Below are 15,278 nucleotides of genomic sequence, written 5' to 3'. Positions count from 1 at the left end.
CAATCAATAAAGTCAACACCGCAGCGCAGGTAGGCCCCTCTTTCAAGATTTGGAAGCTTCTTTCACATGCCTCCGACCACTCAAATTTCATATTCTTTTGGGTCAAAGTAGTCAAAAGAGATGCAATGTACGCAAAACCATCCACAAACCTCCTATAATATCCTGCAAGACCTAAAAACATTCTAATATCTGTTGGAGTCAATAGTCTAGGCCAATTCTAGACTGCTTCAATTTTTCTTGGATCTACATCAACCCCCTCACTAAAGATAATATGACCTAGAAACGTCACCAACCTCAACCAAAACTCACATTTGTGTACTTGTCAAACAATTAGTGTTCCTTAAGAACATGTAACACCACTCTCAAATGGTCCATGTGTTCACCCTCATTTTTAATATACCAAGATGTCGTCAATGAAGACGATGACAACTGAATATAGGTAACTTTGAAAAACCCTATTCATAAGATCCATAAACGCCGTCGGGGCATTAGTGAGACCAAAGGACAATATTAAGAACTCATAGTGACCATATCTAGTTCAATTTTCCATTTTTACTATAGCCCCACCTCTCACCCTAAGTTAGTGATACCCCGATTTCAAGTCAATCTTAGAAGAATAGCTTGCTCCTCGGTGTTTATCGAACAAGTCGTCAATCCTACAGAGAGAATTATTGTTCTTAATAGTGACTATAGAGTTGAGGATAATCAATTCACATTTTAAGGGACCCATCTTTATTTTTCACAAACAATACCGGAGCACCCCATGGAGAAATACTAGGTATAATGAAGCCTTAACCTAGTAAGTCCTTGAGTTGTGCTTTCAACTCTTTCAATTTTGACGGAGCAATCCAATAAGGAGGAATTGAAATGGGGTTGGTATCAGGTAGAAATTCAATACCAAAATCAATTTCCCGTTTGGGAGGGATTTCAGGAAAATCATTAGGAAAGACCACCAGAAATTCCCTCACTGTGGGGACTAACTCAATGGGAGGATTTTCGGAGTCTAAATATTTGACCTTTACAATATAGTATAGACACCCTTTTGAGATCATTTTGCAAGCCTTAATACAAAAGATAATACAACCTCTAGGAACAAAATTTCCCTCCTTCCACTCTAAGACGGGTTCATTTGGAAAATTGAACTTGAAAATTATTGTTCTAAAATCTATGGAAGCAAATCAATCATGCAACCAATACATTCCCAAATGAAATAAAAATCAACCATATCAACTTCTACTAATTTAACATGAGTCATTCTATTGGGCAACATCATAGGAAAATTTCTATGTACCCTCTTTGCAACAACCGACTCACCTACCAGGCTAGTTACCATGAAATATCCATTTAGAATTCAAGAAAAATACTAAATTTTCTACTATCGAGGAAGTAACAAAAGATAACGTAGAACCCGGATCAAGTAAAACATATACATCAATAGAGAAGATTGTAACATACCGGTCACCACATCGAGAGAACTCTCTTGTTCTCTCACATAACGAAGTGCATAAAAGTGTTTCTTCTTTGGAGTATCAACATTATAATCAATAGCTTGAGCTTGTCCGCTTCCTTTGTCCTGCGCCTGCAAATTAGGGCCCTCACCTTGTGGTCACTCTTTCCACACCCAAATCAATTATCTATCCCAACAAGGAAATCATCATAAAGCTTATTGCCACACTCTCAACAAGTTGGCTTCTTTCTTGGTGAACTAGTACCTCGTCCCTTTTGAGACTAAGGGTTAGACACCCTCTCATCACGAGCCTTGGGAAATCTGGTAGGAACCTTATTAGAAAACCTCTTCTTGAACCTAGGATTGTCTTGAATATCAAGCCTACCCTTAGAAGAACCATCTTTATAAGACTTCCTTCTTGGCCTCCCGACTCTTTCTTCTTAGCCTACTCTCTTCCACTTGTTGAGCATGAACCATGAGTCTAGAGATATTAATATTATCAACTAAGTTTTAGGACACCCCCGTTAGAAAACAACTCATCTCATCCCTTGGATTTGATATCAAGGATGGAGCATACTTGGAAAATTTAGTGAATTTCAAGAAATAGTCAAGTACACTCATACCTCCTTGGCGAAGGTTGATGAAGTCTTCCGCCTTAGCTTTCCTCAACTCTCTAGGAAAAATCTGATCAAGGAAACCCCTTTTAAAGATCTCCCAATTCACTGGACCACCCCTGAGTGCCCTATTATCCCTTCACTGCACATACAAAGTTTGGGACACATGTTTGAGTTGATAGGCCACCAACCGAAATTCTCAATTGAGGTCACACCCATAGCATAGAGAATCTTATAGACCTTATCAAGGAAATCTTGAGGGTCTTCATCCGACCTCGACCCAAAGAACATAGGTGGACTCATCCTAATGAAGTCTCTCAGCCGAGAGGCATAGTGTTATCATGTTGAGGTACCCAAGGTCCAACCTCCCCATTCACTTGAGCTGTAATGGCTTGGACTTGAGGAGTGACATCATTGGCTTGGGACAAATTAAGAAAATCCTCCCTTTTCTCTCACTCTTTCATAAATGGAGGAACAACCGGAAATTTATCACCCATAGCAACTTCTTCAAGTGGAGGCACTTGGTTGTCTTGTGGAGGCAATTGTTGTCTTGTGCTCCCATGTTAGCCATTTCTTATTCAGCCCTTTTAGTAGATGCTATTTAAGTATTCATACCTATAACCACGATACAAGGTATATGTGAAATCAAATAATAAGACTATAGAGGCACGACATAGGATTACAAGTTGATGAGAGTTTCTAAGCATCACATAATCTCTCATTCATAATTGTGGAGCGCTTCACAATTATAAATAACAATCTACATAGACGTGGATTAAAGAGACATCATTTCTAGAGATATTCAACCTCATGCTCTAATACAGAGTTTGTCACATACTGGGAGCACCTCCTAGACGTAATCGGCGTCGACGTCTTCGAAGAGGACTAGGACTAGCCTCTTAGCATTCATCATTACATTCAGAGGTTAAAATGCAGAAAATTTAAAACTTTCCATCTACACCACTTCATGAGGCTTACTTACATCTTTCGCGTACACATACTATATTTACATCGAATATACATAGACCCTTCATATAAGAATATTATATAGTCTTGTACTTTTATGGAACATAAATATATAAGATTCATAACATAGTATTAAAATGAATGTATCATATTAAACCATCTAAATAGAGTCAAATCAACATGGGTATTAGCCCTTACACAATGTAGAAATGTCAATTAGGCTTACAACAATATCTTGAAACAACATGAATGAAAACACTGTCTTTAGAATATAACAATGTAACATAGGTAGAGTGGTAGAAAGGCATCATCCTTGGAATATGAGGACATACCCACACTTGGTGAATGATTCCAATCCTTTCTTCAAAAGTCGTCACAAATCCTTCAACGACTAAGACTTAAAATTTTGGAAAAAGGAGAGAAATGGAGTTAGCACATCACTTGTACTAATTATGGAATCATATGCACATACAACATAGAAATCATGCTAAAAAGGGATATTTAATTAAAACATGCTAATTTACTTTGAAAAGCCTATGTAAATTCAAGAACCAATACAAGTCGATAGTACATATTCTTTAAGTCAAGATCATGTACATCATAAGACCAATAATACCAAGTCTAGTTAACTCAACATGCATATCAACATAATTGAGAACATAATCAAGACAACTCTATCATCAAGTTAAAATATCAACAAGTATGCATACAAGTTCATAATATCATAACCAAAGGAAAACCATTACTCATGAACACCCATTAAGTTCACAAGTACAAAGACTAAGTAAGACTCCATAACCTCACTGAATTAAGTAAAACCACTAACAATTATATGCACTGTCCAACTTCACATACTATATCATTAAGAGTAGCCATTACCATACTTTAGCAATAAAGACAAACCACATGTTCATAAGTGAAACAAATATCACATAGTGTCATTAACATGTAAGATAAACATATACATATCATTTACCTTTATAAACATAAAAGCACATAAAATGTCCTTCTAAGAATTCCCTCAAGTCTAACTAGTGCAATGTATAGGTAGAATCCCATACCCCTACCTACACTAAACCAAACCCCTTAGGTCACCCTAGTAAGAGTTCACTTCATTTCTTCATTTTACCATTAGGGAACATCTTTCCTTAACTGACATACACCACATGAGCTAATGTGGAATTCAATGTCATGAAACCCTACACAAAAATAAGACGGACTACTTTCCAAGGTAGTACCAAAAAATGAACATAGTATCTATGTGGATGCACTAGCTAGTATCCCAGTGGACGCAACATAGTTCAAGTACTAGGATATGTAGTTAGGACCCTATTTATTCTACATCCATTATAGTCTCCAATCTCGTAAGTACATTAGTGATCCTACTTCCCTATGTGGAAAGGGACACTCATCACTCCTAGTTATCTCGTTGCTAAGCTAGAGTCCTTTTTGAAATCTCTTTCATTAATAATCATAACTTAGTTTAGGTCATATGGTCTACCCCTGTCACGACCCAAAACGTGTCATGAGTGGCACCCACATTTATCCTCCTATGTGAGCAAACCAACCAATCTAAACCGCAACATTTCAAACATAATAAATAGAAAACTATGCGGAAGACTTAAAACTCATTAATAAAAATAGATTAATAACTTCTAAAACTCAAACACTTATTATTATCCCCAAAATCTGAAAGTCATCATCACAAGATCATCTATCCTCAAATTACTAAAGCTAAGAGTATCTAAGAAACTAAACATAAATAATAGCTAATATATGCCAGAACTTCAAGGCATCAAGACATGAAGAAGAAGATCCAGTCCAAGCTAGAAGCTTTAGCTCACCCTGAAATCTGGTGTGATGAAGACTGGCTAGAGTTACACTTGGGTTGAAGATGACGGTACGTTTGCTGCACTCAGCAATGAACAAAAAGAAAACATACAAGTAGGGGTCAGTACAAAATACGAGTACTGAGTAGATATCATCGGCAAACTCAAAATAGAAAACAGTATATATCAGATAATATCATAAAATCAACTACAATACTCAACAGGTAGCTACAACAAGTACTATAATCATTAATAAGTACGCCAAGTACACCCATGAGGACGTAAGCCTCCATACCATATTCATTTGGGAAATAGATTCATTAAATCTGAGTATATTACCATAATTCAAGATTCACTCTCTTTATTCCTCTTGTGTCAGAACGTGACACTCCGATCCCCTAATACTACGTGTAGGTTTGTGACACCCGATCCCCCTAATATTACGTGTCGGTTCGTGACACCCGATCCCCCTAATACTACGTGTCGGTTCGTGAAACCCGATCCCCCTATTACTACGTGTCGGTTCGTGAAACCCGATCCACCTATTACTACGTGTCGGTTCGTGACACCCGATCCCCCTATTACTACGTATCGGTTCGTGACACCCGATCCCCTAACCTCATTCTTTTAGTTCATCAAGCCTACTTTTATACCAAGGCATCATCATTTACAAGAGGTTTTCAAGATTTAGGATTCAATAGCTTCATCATGCTTATTTCATCACAATTATATCATCACATCCATGCAAGCATACAATTAAGCATATAGAAGGGTTTACAACACTACCCAATACATATCATTCGCTATTAAGAGTTTACTACGAATAGCATAAAAACCATAACCTACCTCCACCGAAGAATTGTGATCAAGCAAGCTAATCCTAAAAATCTTTGCTTTCTTCTTCGTTCCTCTCTCTCTGGATCGTTTCTCCCTCTTCTCTCTATTCTTTCTATCTTTCTTATTCAAACCCTTTTTCTTTTAGCCTAATTAGCATATAATTAAATATAAAAGATGACAAAAGTTACCCACAAATTAATTTAAGGTTATCTCCTTTAACCCTCAAGAAATTGGATTAATAATATTCAACCACTAACTTTATAATTATAAGTAGGAATAGTCCAAAACGCCCCTTAAAATATTAAACAAAAATCCGACCCAGTCAGGGTTACGGAGACTGTGGCGGCCCGTCGTGCCTGCGACGGTCCGTCCTGCTGCTTCTGTCACAAGGTTCAGAGACTCGATTTATTAAAGAGTCTGTGACGGCCCGTCATGCCTGTGACGGCCCGTCCTGCCACTTCGTCACGAAGTTCAGAGAGTCGATTTCGGTACCCAAATTTCAGAATTCTAAGTGTTTTGGAACGAGACCCCCTCGACGGTCCATCGTGCCCATGACGGTCCATCGTGGGATCCGTCGTCTCCGCCAGTTTTTCCAGAAATAAAATCTGCTGCTCAAAACGACTAAACATGTCGTTACAATAGATACCAATTTACCCATCGTTCGTCCTCGAACGATCACAAGAAAAGAAACAAGGGTGAAAAGGAGTACCTGAATCTGTAAACAGGTGTGGGTACCTTTCTTGCATATCAGCCTCCTTCTCCCAAGTGGATTCTTCAACTGGTCGATTCTTCCATTGAACCTTGATGGATGCAATCTCTCTTGACCTCAACTTGCGGACTTCTCTATCTAGAATAGCAACAGGCTCCTCCTCATAAGACAAATTCTCATCAAGAAGAACTGAATCCCAACGAATGATGTAGTTTCCATCCCCGTGGTACCTTTTCAACATAGACACATGAATTACCGGATGCACTCCTGACAGTCCTGGGGGTAAGTCCAACTCATAAGCTACCTCCCCCACGCGCTTCAGAACTTCAAATGGACCAATGTACCTCGGACTAAGCTTACCTCACTTACCGAACCGCATCACCCCTTTCATAGGCGACACCTTCACCAAGACTTGCTCACCCTCCATAAACTCCATGTCTCTAACCTTTCTATCCGCATATTCTTTCTGCCTTCTTTGAGCCGCTAAAAGCTTTTCTTGAATGCATTTTACTTTATCTAACGATTCCCTCAGAAGATCGGTACCCCAAGGTCTAACCTCAAATGCATCAAACCACCCAATGGGTGACCTACATCTTCTCCCATACAATGCCTTGAATGGGGCCATATCAATACTTGAGTGATAGCTATTGTTGTATGAGAACTCTGCTAAGGGTAAGAAGTTATCCCAATGACCACCAAATTCTATCACACATGCACGAAGCATATCCTCCAACACATGAATTGTTCGCTCAGACTGACCATCGGTCTGAGGATGGAACGCAGTACTAAGGTGCAACCTAGTACCCAATTCCGCATGCAATGTTTTCCATAACCTAGAAGTAAACAGCGTACCTCTATTCGATATGATGGGGAGTGGAACCCCATGTAATCGAACAATTTCTGAGATGTAAAGTTTGGCTAACTTCTCTGCATTGTAAGTCACCTTAACCGGAATGAAGTGAGCAGACTTAGTTAACCTATCAACGATTAACCAAATGGAGTCATACTTAACCATTGTCTTTGGAAGACCAACCACGAAGTCCATTGCAATTCTCTCCCACTTCCATTCCGGAATGGGCATTCTCTGAAGTGTTCCTCCGGGCCTCTGGTGTTCATATTTTACTTGCTGACAATTTGAACATTTGGCAATAAAATCAACAATGTCTTGCTTCATTCTACTCCACCAAAAGTGTTGCTTTAGGTCGCGGTACATCTTGGTTGCACCAGGATGTATAGAATATCTTGAATTATGAGCCTCTGTAAGAATAGTGTGAATCAAATCAGCGACGCGGGGTACACATACCCTTCCCTTAATTCTCAAAACACCTTCCTCGTCGATTTTTGCTTCTTTAGCCTCTCCTCGCAACACCTTATCTCGAATCCGAATCAGCTTCTCATCATTAAACTGCTTTCCCTTAATCTTGTCAAGAAAGGAAGATCTCTCCTCCACACAGGCCAAAAATCCTCCCTTCTCATTTATTTCTAGCCTCATTAAGTCATTAGCCAGAATCTGTACCTCTTTAGCCAATGGGCGTCTTGAAACTTGCAAGTGGGCTAGACTTCCCATGCTCCCTACTTTTCTACTTAACGCGTCTGCCACAACATTAGCCTTTCCTGGGTGATACAAGATAGTAATATCGTAGTCCTTCAGTAGTTTCATCCATCTCCTCTGTCTCTGATTCAAATCTTTATGAGTAAAGACATACTATAGGCTACGATGATCCGTATAGACTACACACTTAACTCCATATAGATAGTGCCTCCATTGCTTTAATGCAAACACTACCGCAGCCAACTCCAAATCATGGGTCGGATAATTACGTTCGTGCACCTTTAATTGCCTCGAAGCATAAGCAATTACATTCTTCTCTTGCATTAGTACTACACCCAAACCCGAATAGGATGCATCACAATAGACAATGAAATTTTTACCTTCCACTGGTAGGGTAAGGACTGATGCGGTAGTCAAAAAAGTCTTTATCTTCTAAAATCTTTCTTCACACTCGTCTGACCATACAAATGGAACACTCTGCTTAGTCAAATTTGTCAATTGGGAAGCAACGGAGTAAAATCCCTTGACAAATCGGCGGTTGTAGCTAGCTAAACCAACAAAGCTCCTTACTTCTGACACATTAGTAGGTCTTACCCAATTCCTCACTGTTTAAATATTAGATGGATCCACCATCACTCCATCCTTAGAAACTACGTGCCCTAAGAAGGACACTGAATCTAGCCAAAACTCACACTTAGAGAATTTTGCATAAAGCTTTCTCTCCCTCAACATTTCCAACACAATTCTCAAGTGCTCCTCATGTTCTTTCTTGATCTTTGAGTATACCAGTATATCATCAATGAATACAATGACAAAGAGATCCAGATATGGCTTAAAAATCCTATTCATCAAGATCATGAAAGCAGCAGGGGCATTCGTAAGCCCAAAAGACATTACTAAGAACTCATAATGCCCATACCTGGTCCGAAAGGCAGTCTTGGGCACATCTGCTCCCCGTATTTTCAATTGATGATAACCAGATCTCAAGTAGATTTTTGAGAAGGTACAAGCACCTTGTAACTGATCAAACATATCATCAATGCGAGGAAGAGGATACATGTTCTTAACCGTTACCTTATTCAGTTGTTTGTAGTCTATGCACATCCGAAAGCTTCCATCCTTCTTCTTCACAAACAAAACAGGAGCACCCCAAGGGGATGCACTTGGTCTAATGAAGATTTTGCTCAACAACTCTTGAAGTTGGGCCTTTAACTCCCTTAACTCAGCGGGAGCCATTCTAAGGGGGTATAGAAATGGGGCGAGTACCCGTATCAAGATCGATGCAGAAGTCAATATCTCTATCCGGTTGCATACCAGGAAGGTCTGCAGGAAACACATCTAAAAACTCGCGGACTATTGAAACCGACTCAATTGAAGGTACTTGGGTAGTATCATCCCTGAGGTGTGCCAAGAAAGCTAAACAACCCTTACTAACCATTCTCTTAGCACGAAGAAAGGAGACGATACGAACCGGATTGGAAGTGTAGTCACCCTCCCACACTAACGGATCTATCCCAGGCTTGGATAACGTCACAGTTTTAGCATTACAATCCAAGATTGCAAAATTTGGAGAACCGAGAATTACATCTAAGTCAACCATTTCTAAGATAACCAAGTCTACATGAATATTGCTCCCCACAAAAGTCATAAGACAAGACCTATACACCTTTTCAACTATCACAGACTCACCCACCGGAGTAGAAACACGAATAGGCATGTAAAGCAATTCACAATGTAAATTAAGACCATTAGCAAATGAGGAAGATACATAAGAAAATGTGGATCCAGGATCAAAGAATACAGAAGCCATGCAATCACAAACCAAAAGATTACCTGTGATGACAGCATCAGATGTCTCCGTTTCAGATCTCCTAGGGAAAGCATAACAATGGGCCCTATCACGTGTCTGCCCGTTGCCCCTACCATGTTGCGCTGCAGTAGTTCCAGTTTGCCCGTTACCCCGGCCGTTTTGGTGACCACCATCACCTCGGCCACCACGTCCTCCTGAATAATGGCCTCTTCCATGACCACCTCTACCTCTGATTATTGGGGGTCTGTAACTCGGTTTTGGACAATTCCTCCTAATATGTCCAGTCTCTCCACATCCATAACATTCTCTAGATTCAAGCATAGGTCCCTGTGAGAATGACGAAGTCTGGGGATAACCACCAAACTCAGAGAAATGTTGGTCGGTCTACGGTGGACCCCCAACTACAGTCTGTAGTGAAGACTGGATAGGTCGGGCTGGGTAACCTCCGAAACCCTGCCCTCTAGAGTAAGAACCATTAAACTCACCTCCTTATGAAACCTTCTAGATGTCGATGCCAAGGTGAAGTCATCTGGCTTCACTCCCTCCACCTCTATCACAAATTCTACCACTTCCTGAAAGGATTTCACTGTAGCCGCTACCTGTAAGGCTGAAATCAACAAATCTGACCTCAACCCCTTCACAAAACGGCGAATCCTCTCTTGTGGACTGAAACAAAGCTGGGTGGCATACCTGGATAATGCATGAAACTTAGCCTCATACGCAGTAACCGACATCCTACCTTGCTCTAGGCTCAAGAACTCATCTCTTCTCCTATCCCTCAAAGTACGGGGTATATACTTCTCCATAAACAAGATAGAGAATGATGCCCAAGTCATAGGTGGTGCCTCTGTTGGTTGACACTCAACATGTGACCGCCACGACATTTTGGCGTTCCCTTGAAACTGATAAGTCACAAACTCAATGCCAAATCGTTCTACTATACCCATCTTGTGTAGTAGCTCATGACAATCAACTGAAAAATCATAGGCATCCTCAGATTCAGCACCCTTGAAGACTGGGTGTTTCAATTTCAAGAACTTACTGAAAAGTTCATGCTGATCACTTGTCATTATAGGCCCTGTAGTCAACCGAGGAAACGTGCCTATTTTCAATGAGGCATCCATGCGGGGAGCCACAGTAGCTGCATGTTGTACCTCCGGAACCTGAGGTGCTGGTGCAGAAAACACTGGAGGTGTTATGCCTTGATCAGATAACCCGCTAAGATAAGCAAGAACCTGATTGATCATCTCTGGGGTAGGTTGGGTGGTAATTCCTCATTCTGCACTTTCTCATTTTCCCCTTCCTCACCCTCTCTTACTACTTCCTCAGTCGGTGGAGGAGTCACCGCCCAAGTACTAGATGGGCCAGGTGCTTGTCCTCTTCCTCTAGAGGACATCCTCCCGCGGCCTCTACCACGGCCTCTTGCCACTGCTCCTCTTTGAGCTACAGTCTCAGTGGCTGGCTCAGACGCCTCTAGTCTTGTCGGTGCTGGTGTTGGCGCGGTTGTTGCTCTAGTTCTAACCATCTGCGAAATAGAGTGAAGATGGTCCGATACCAATTTGTATCACCTAGATACCAATTGGATCCAAGTAATAGCACGAAAGAAAGGAATAATGGAATTTTCCTAAAGTCCTATAGCCTCTCCAAGAAAACTAAAGGTGTCCCCCTACCGTTCCTCAAGACTCTACTAGACTCGTTCTTGTGTGATGAGACCAACAAACCTAATGCTCTGATACCAAGTTTGTCACGACCCAAAACATGTCGTGAGTGGCACCCACATTTATCCTCCTATGTGAGCAAAGCAACCAATCTAAACCCCAACATTTCAAACATAATAAATAGAAAACAATGCGGAAGACTTAAAACTCATTAATAAAAATACATTAATAACTTCTAAAACTCAAACACCTATTATTATCCCCAAAATCTGGAAGTCATCATCACAAGATCATCTATCCTCAAATTACTAAAGCTAAGAGTATCTAAGAAACTAAACATAAATATTAGCTAGTCTATGCCAGAACTTCAAGGCATCAAGACATGAAGAAGAAGATCCAGTCCAAGCTAGAAGCTTTAGCTCACCCTGAAATCTGGTGTGATGAAGACTTGCTACAGTTACAGTTGGGTTGAAGACGACGGTACGTTTGCTGCACTCCACAATGAACAAAAAGAAAACATACAAGTAGAGGTCAGTACAAAACACGAGTACTAAGTAGATATCATCGGCCAACTCAAAATAGAAAACAGTATATATCAGATAATATCATAAATCAACTACAATACTCAACAGGTAGCAACAACAAGTACTATAATCATTAATAAGTACGCCAAGTACACCCATGAGGACGCAAGCCTCCATACCATATTCATTTGGGAAATAGGTTCATTAAATCTGAGTATATTACCATAATTAAAGATTCACTCTCTTTATTCCTCTTGTGTCGGAACTGGACACTCCGATCCCCTAATACTACGTGTCGGTTTGTGACACCCGATCCCCCTAATATTACGTGTCGGTTCGTGACACCCGATCCCCTACTACGTGTCGGTTCGTGACACCCGATCCCCCTATTACTACGTGTCGGTTCGTGACACCCGATCCCCCTATTACTAAGTATCGGTTCGTGACACCCGATCCCCCTATTACAACGTGTCGGTACGTGACACCCGATCCCCTAATCTCATTCTTTTAGTTCATCAAGCCTACTTTTATACCAAGGCATCATCATAAACAAGAGGTATTCAAGATTTAGGATTCAATAGCTTCATCATGCTTATTTCATCACAATTATATCATCACATCCATGCAAGCATACAATTAAGCATATAGAAGGGTTTACAACACTACCCAATACATATCATTCGCTATTAAGAGTTTACTACGAATAGCATAAAAACCATAACCTACCTCCACCGAAGAATTGTGATCAAGCAAGCTAATCCTAAAAATCTTTGCTTTCTTCTTCGTTCCTCTCTCTCTCGATCGTTTCTCCCACTTCTCTCTATTCTTTCTATCTTTCTTATTCAAACCCTTTTTCTTTTACCCTAATTAGCATATAATTAAGTATAAAAGATGACAAAAGTAACCAACTAATTAATTTAAGGTTATCTCCTTTAACCCTCAAGAAATTGGATTATTAATATTCAACCACTAACTTTATAATTATAAGAAGGAATAGTCCAAAACGCCCCTTAGAATATTAAACAGAAATCCGACCCAGTCAGGGTTACGCACACTGTGACGGCTCGTTGTGCCTGCGACGGTTCGTCCTGCTGCTTCCGTCATAAGGTTAAGAGACTCGATTTATTAAAGAGTCTGTGACGGCCCGTCATGCCTGTGACGGTCCGTCCTGCCACTTCGTCACGAAGTTCAGAAAGTCAATTTCAGTACCCAAATTTCAGAATTCTAAGTGTTTTGGAACGAGACCCCCTCGACGGTCCGTCGTGCCAATAACGGTCCATCGTGGGATCCGTCGTCTCAGCCAGTTTTTCCTGAAATAAAATCTGCTGCTCAAAACGACTAAACAGGTCGTTACAATAGATACCAATTTACCCATCGTTCGTCCTCGAACGATCACAAGAAATGAAACAAGGGCGAAAAGGAGTACCTGAATCTGTAAACAGGTGTGGGTACCTTTCTTGCATATCAGCCTCCTTCTCCCAAGTGGATTCTTCAACTGGTCGATTCTTCCATTGAACCTTGATGGATGCAATCTCTCTTAACCTCAACTTGCGGACTTCTCTATCTAGAATAGCAACAGTCTCCTCCTCATAAGACAAATTCTCATCAAGCAGAACTGAATCCCAACGAATGATGTAGTTTCCATCCCCATGGTACCTTTTCAACATAGACACATGAAATACCAGATGCACTCCTGACAGTCCTGGGGGTAAGGCCAATTCATAAGCTACCTCCCCTACGCGCTTCAGAACTTCAAATGGACCAATGTACCTCGGACTAAGCTTACCTCGCTTACCGAACTGCATCACCCCTTTCATGGGCGACACCTTCAGCAAGACTTGCTCACCCTCCATAAACTCCATGTCTCTAACCTTTTGATCCACATATTCTTTCTGCCTGCTTTGAGCCGCTAAAATCTTTTCTTGAATGCATTTTACTTTATCTAACGATTCCCTCAGAAGATCGGTACCCCAAGGTCTAACCTCAAATGCATCAAACCACCCAATGGGTGACCTACATCTTCTCCCATACAATGCCTTGAATGGGGCCATATCAATACTTGAGTGATAGCTATTGTTGTATGAGAACTCTGCTAAGGGTAAGAAGTTATCCCAATGACCACCAAATTCTATCATACATGCACGAAGCATATCCTCCTACACTTGAATCGTTCGCTCAGACTGACCATCGGTCTGAGGATGGAACGCAGTACTAAGGTCCAACCTAGTACCAATTCCACATGCAATGTTTTCCAAAACATAGAAGTAAACTGCGTACCTCTATCCGATATGATGGAGAGTGGAACCCCATCCAATCGAACAATTTCTGAGATGTAACGTTTGGCTAACTTCTCTGCATTGTAAGTCACCTTAACCGGAATGAAGTGAGCAGACTTAGTTAACCTATCAACGATTACCCAAATGGAGTCATACTTACTCATTGTCTTTGGAAGAACAACCACGAAGTCCATTGCAATTCTCTCCCACTTCCATTGCGGAATGGGCATTCTCTGAAGTGTTCCTCCGGGCCTCTGGTGTTCATATTTTACTTGCTGACAATTTGAACATTTGGCAATAAAATCAAACCCTTTTCTCTTTATTCATTCTATCATTCTTATTCAAACCCTTTTTCTTTTACCCTAATTAGCATATAATTAAGTATAAAAGATGACAAAAGTAACCCACTAATTAATTTAAGGTTATCTCCTTTAACCCTCAAGAAATTGGAATATTAATATTCAACCACTAACTTTATAGTTATAAGCAGGAACAGTCCAAAACGCCCCTTAAAATATTAAACAGAAATCCGACCGAGTTAGGGTTACGCAGACTGTGACGGCCCGTCAAGCCTGCGTGCCTGCGACGGTCCGTCCTGCTTCTTCCGTCACAAGGTTCAGAGACTCGATTTATTAAAGAGTCTATGACAGCCCGTCATGCCTGTGATGGTCCGTCCTGCCACTTCGTCACGAAGTTCAGAGAGTCGATTTCAGTACCCATATTTCAGAATTCAAATTTTTTTGGAACGAGACCCCCTCGACGGTCCGTCGTGCCCATGACGGTCCGTCGTGGGATCCGTCGTCTCAGCCAGTTTTTCCAGAAATAAAATCTACTGCTCAAAATGACTAAACAGGTCGTTACAACCCCTTATGTAGTAATCATCAAAGATCAAGAGGAATTGCATGAATATGTCCTTTCAAAACAATTCACACACATGAGGTTAGCACATTTAAACAATCACATTATAATAAGGCACATAGGTAAGTCATCACAATCCTTATATTATTACATCTTTGCTAACAATTTACAATCCATAATTCAAGAAATTCCAATTCA

At 40.6% G+C, this 15,278-nt stretch overlaps 1 long non-coding RNA gene across 1 annotated transcript; it reads right to left on the bottom strand.

Moving 5' to 3' along the window:
* Positions 1–3,176: 3,176 nt before the first annotated feature.
* LOC138348594 (uncharacterized) lies at positions 3,177–14,671 on the bottom strand. Its single transcript, XR_011221353.1, has 3 exons — positions 11,847–14,671; positions 4,872–4,936; positions 3,177–3,424 (listed from the first exon to the last, which is right to left on the bottom strand). It is a non-coding gene; the product is annotated as an uncharacterized lncRNA (long non-coding RNA).
* Positions 14,672–15,278: the final 607 nt, after the last annotated feature.

The sequence above is a fragment of the Solanum lycopersicum genome, chromosome 5, assembly GCF_036512215.1.
Source record: "Solanum lycopersicum chromosome 5, SLM_r2.1".
In the NCBI taxonomy this organism is placed as follows: domain Eukaryota; kingdom Viridiplantae; phylum Streptophyta; class Magnoliopsida; order Solanales; family Solanaceae; genus Solanum; species Solanum lycopersicum.
The sequence above is the reverse complement of the archived record's forward strand: the minus strand, read 5'-3'. Positions and strand labels throughout refer to the sequence as shown.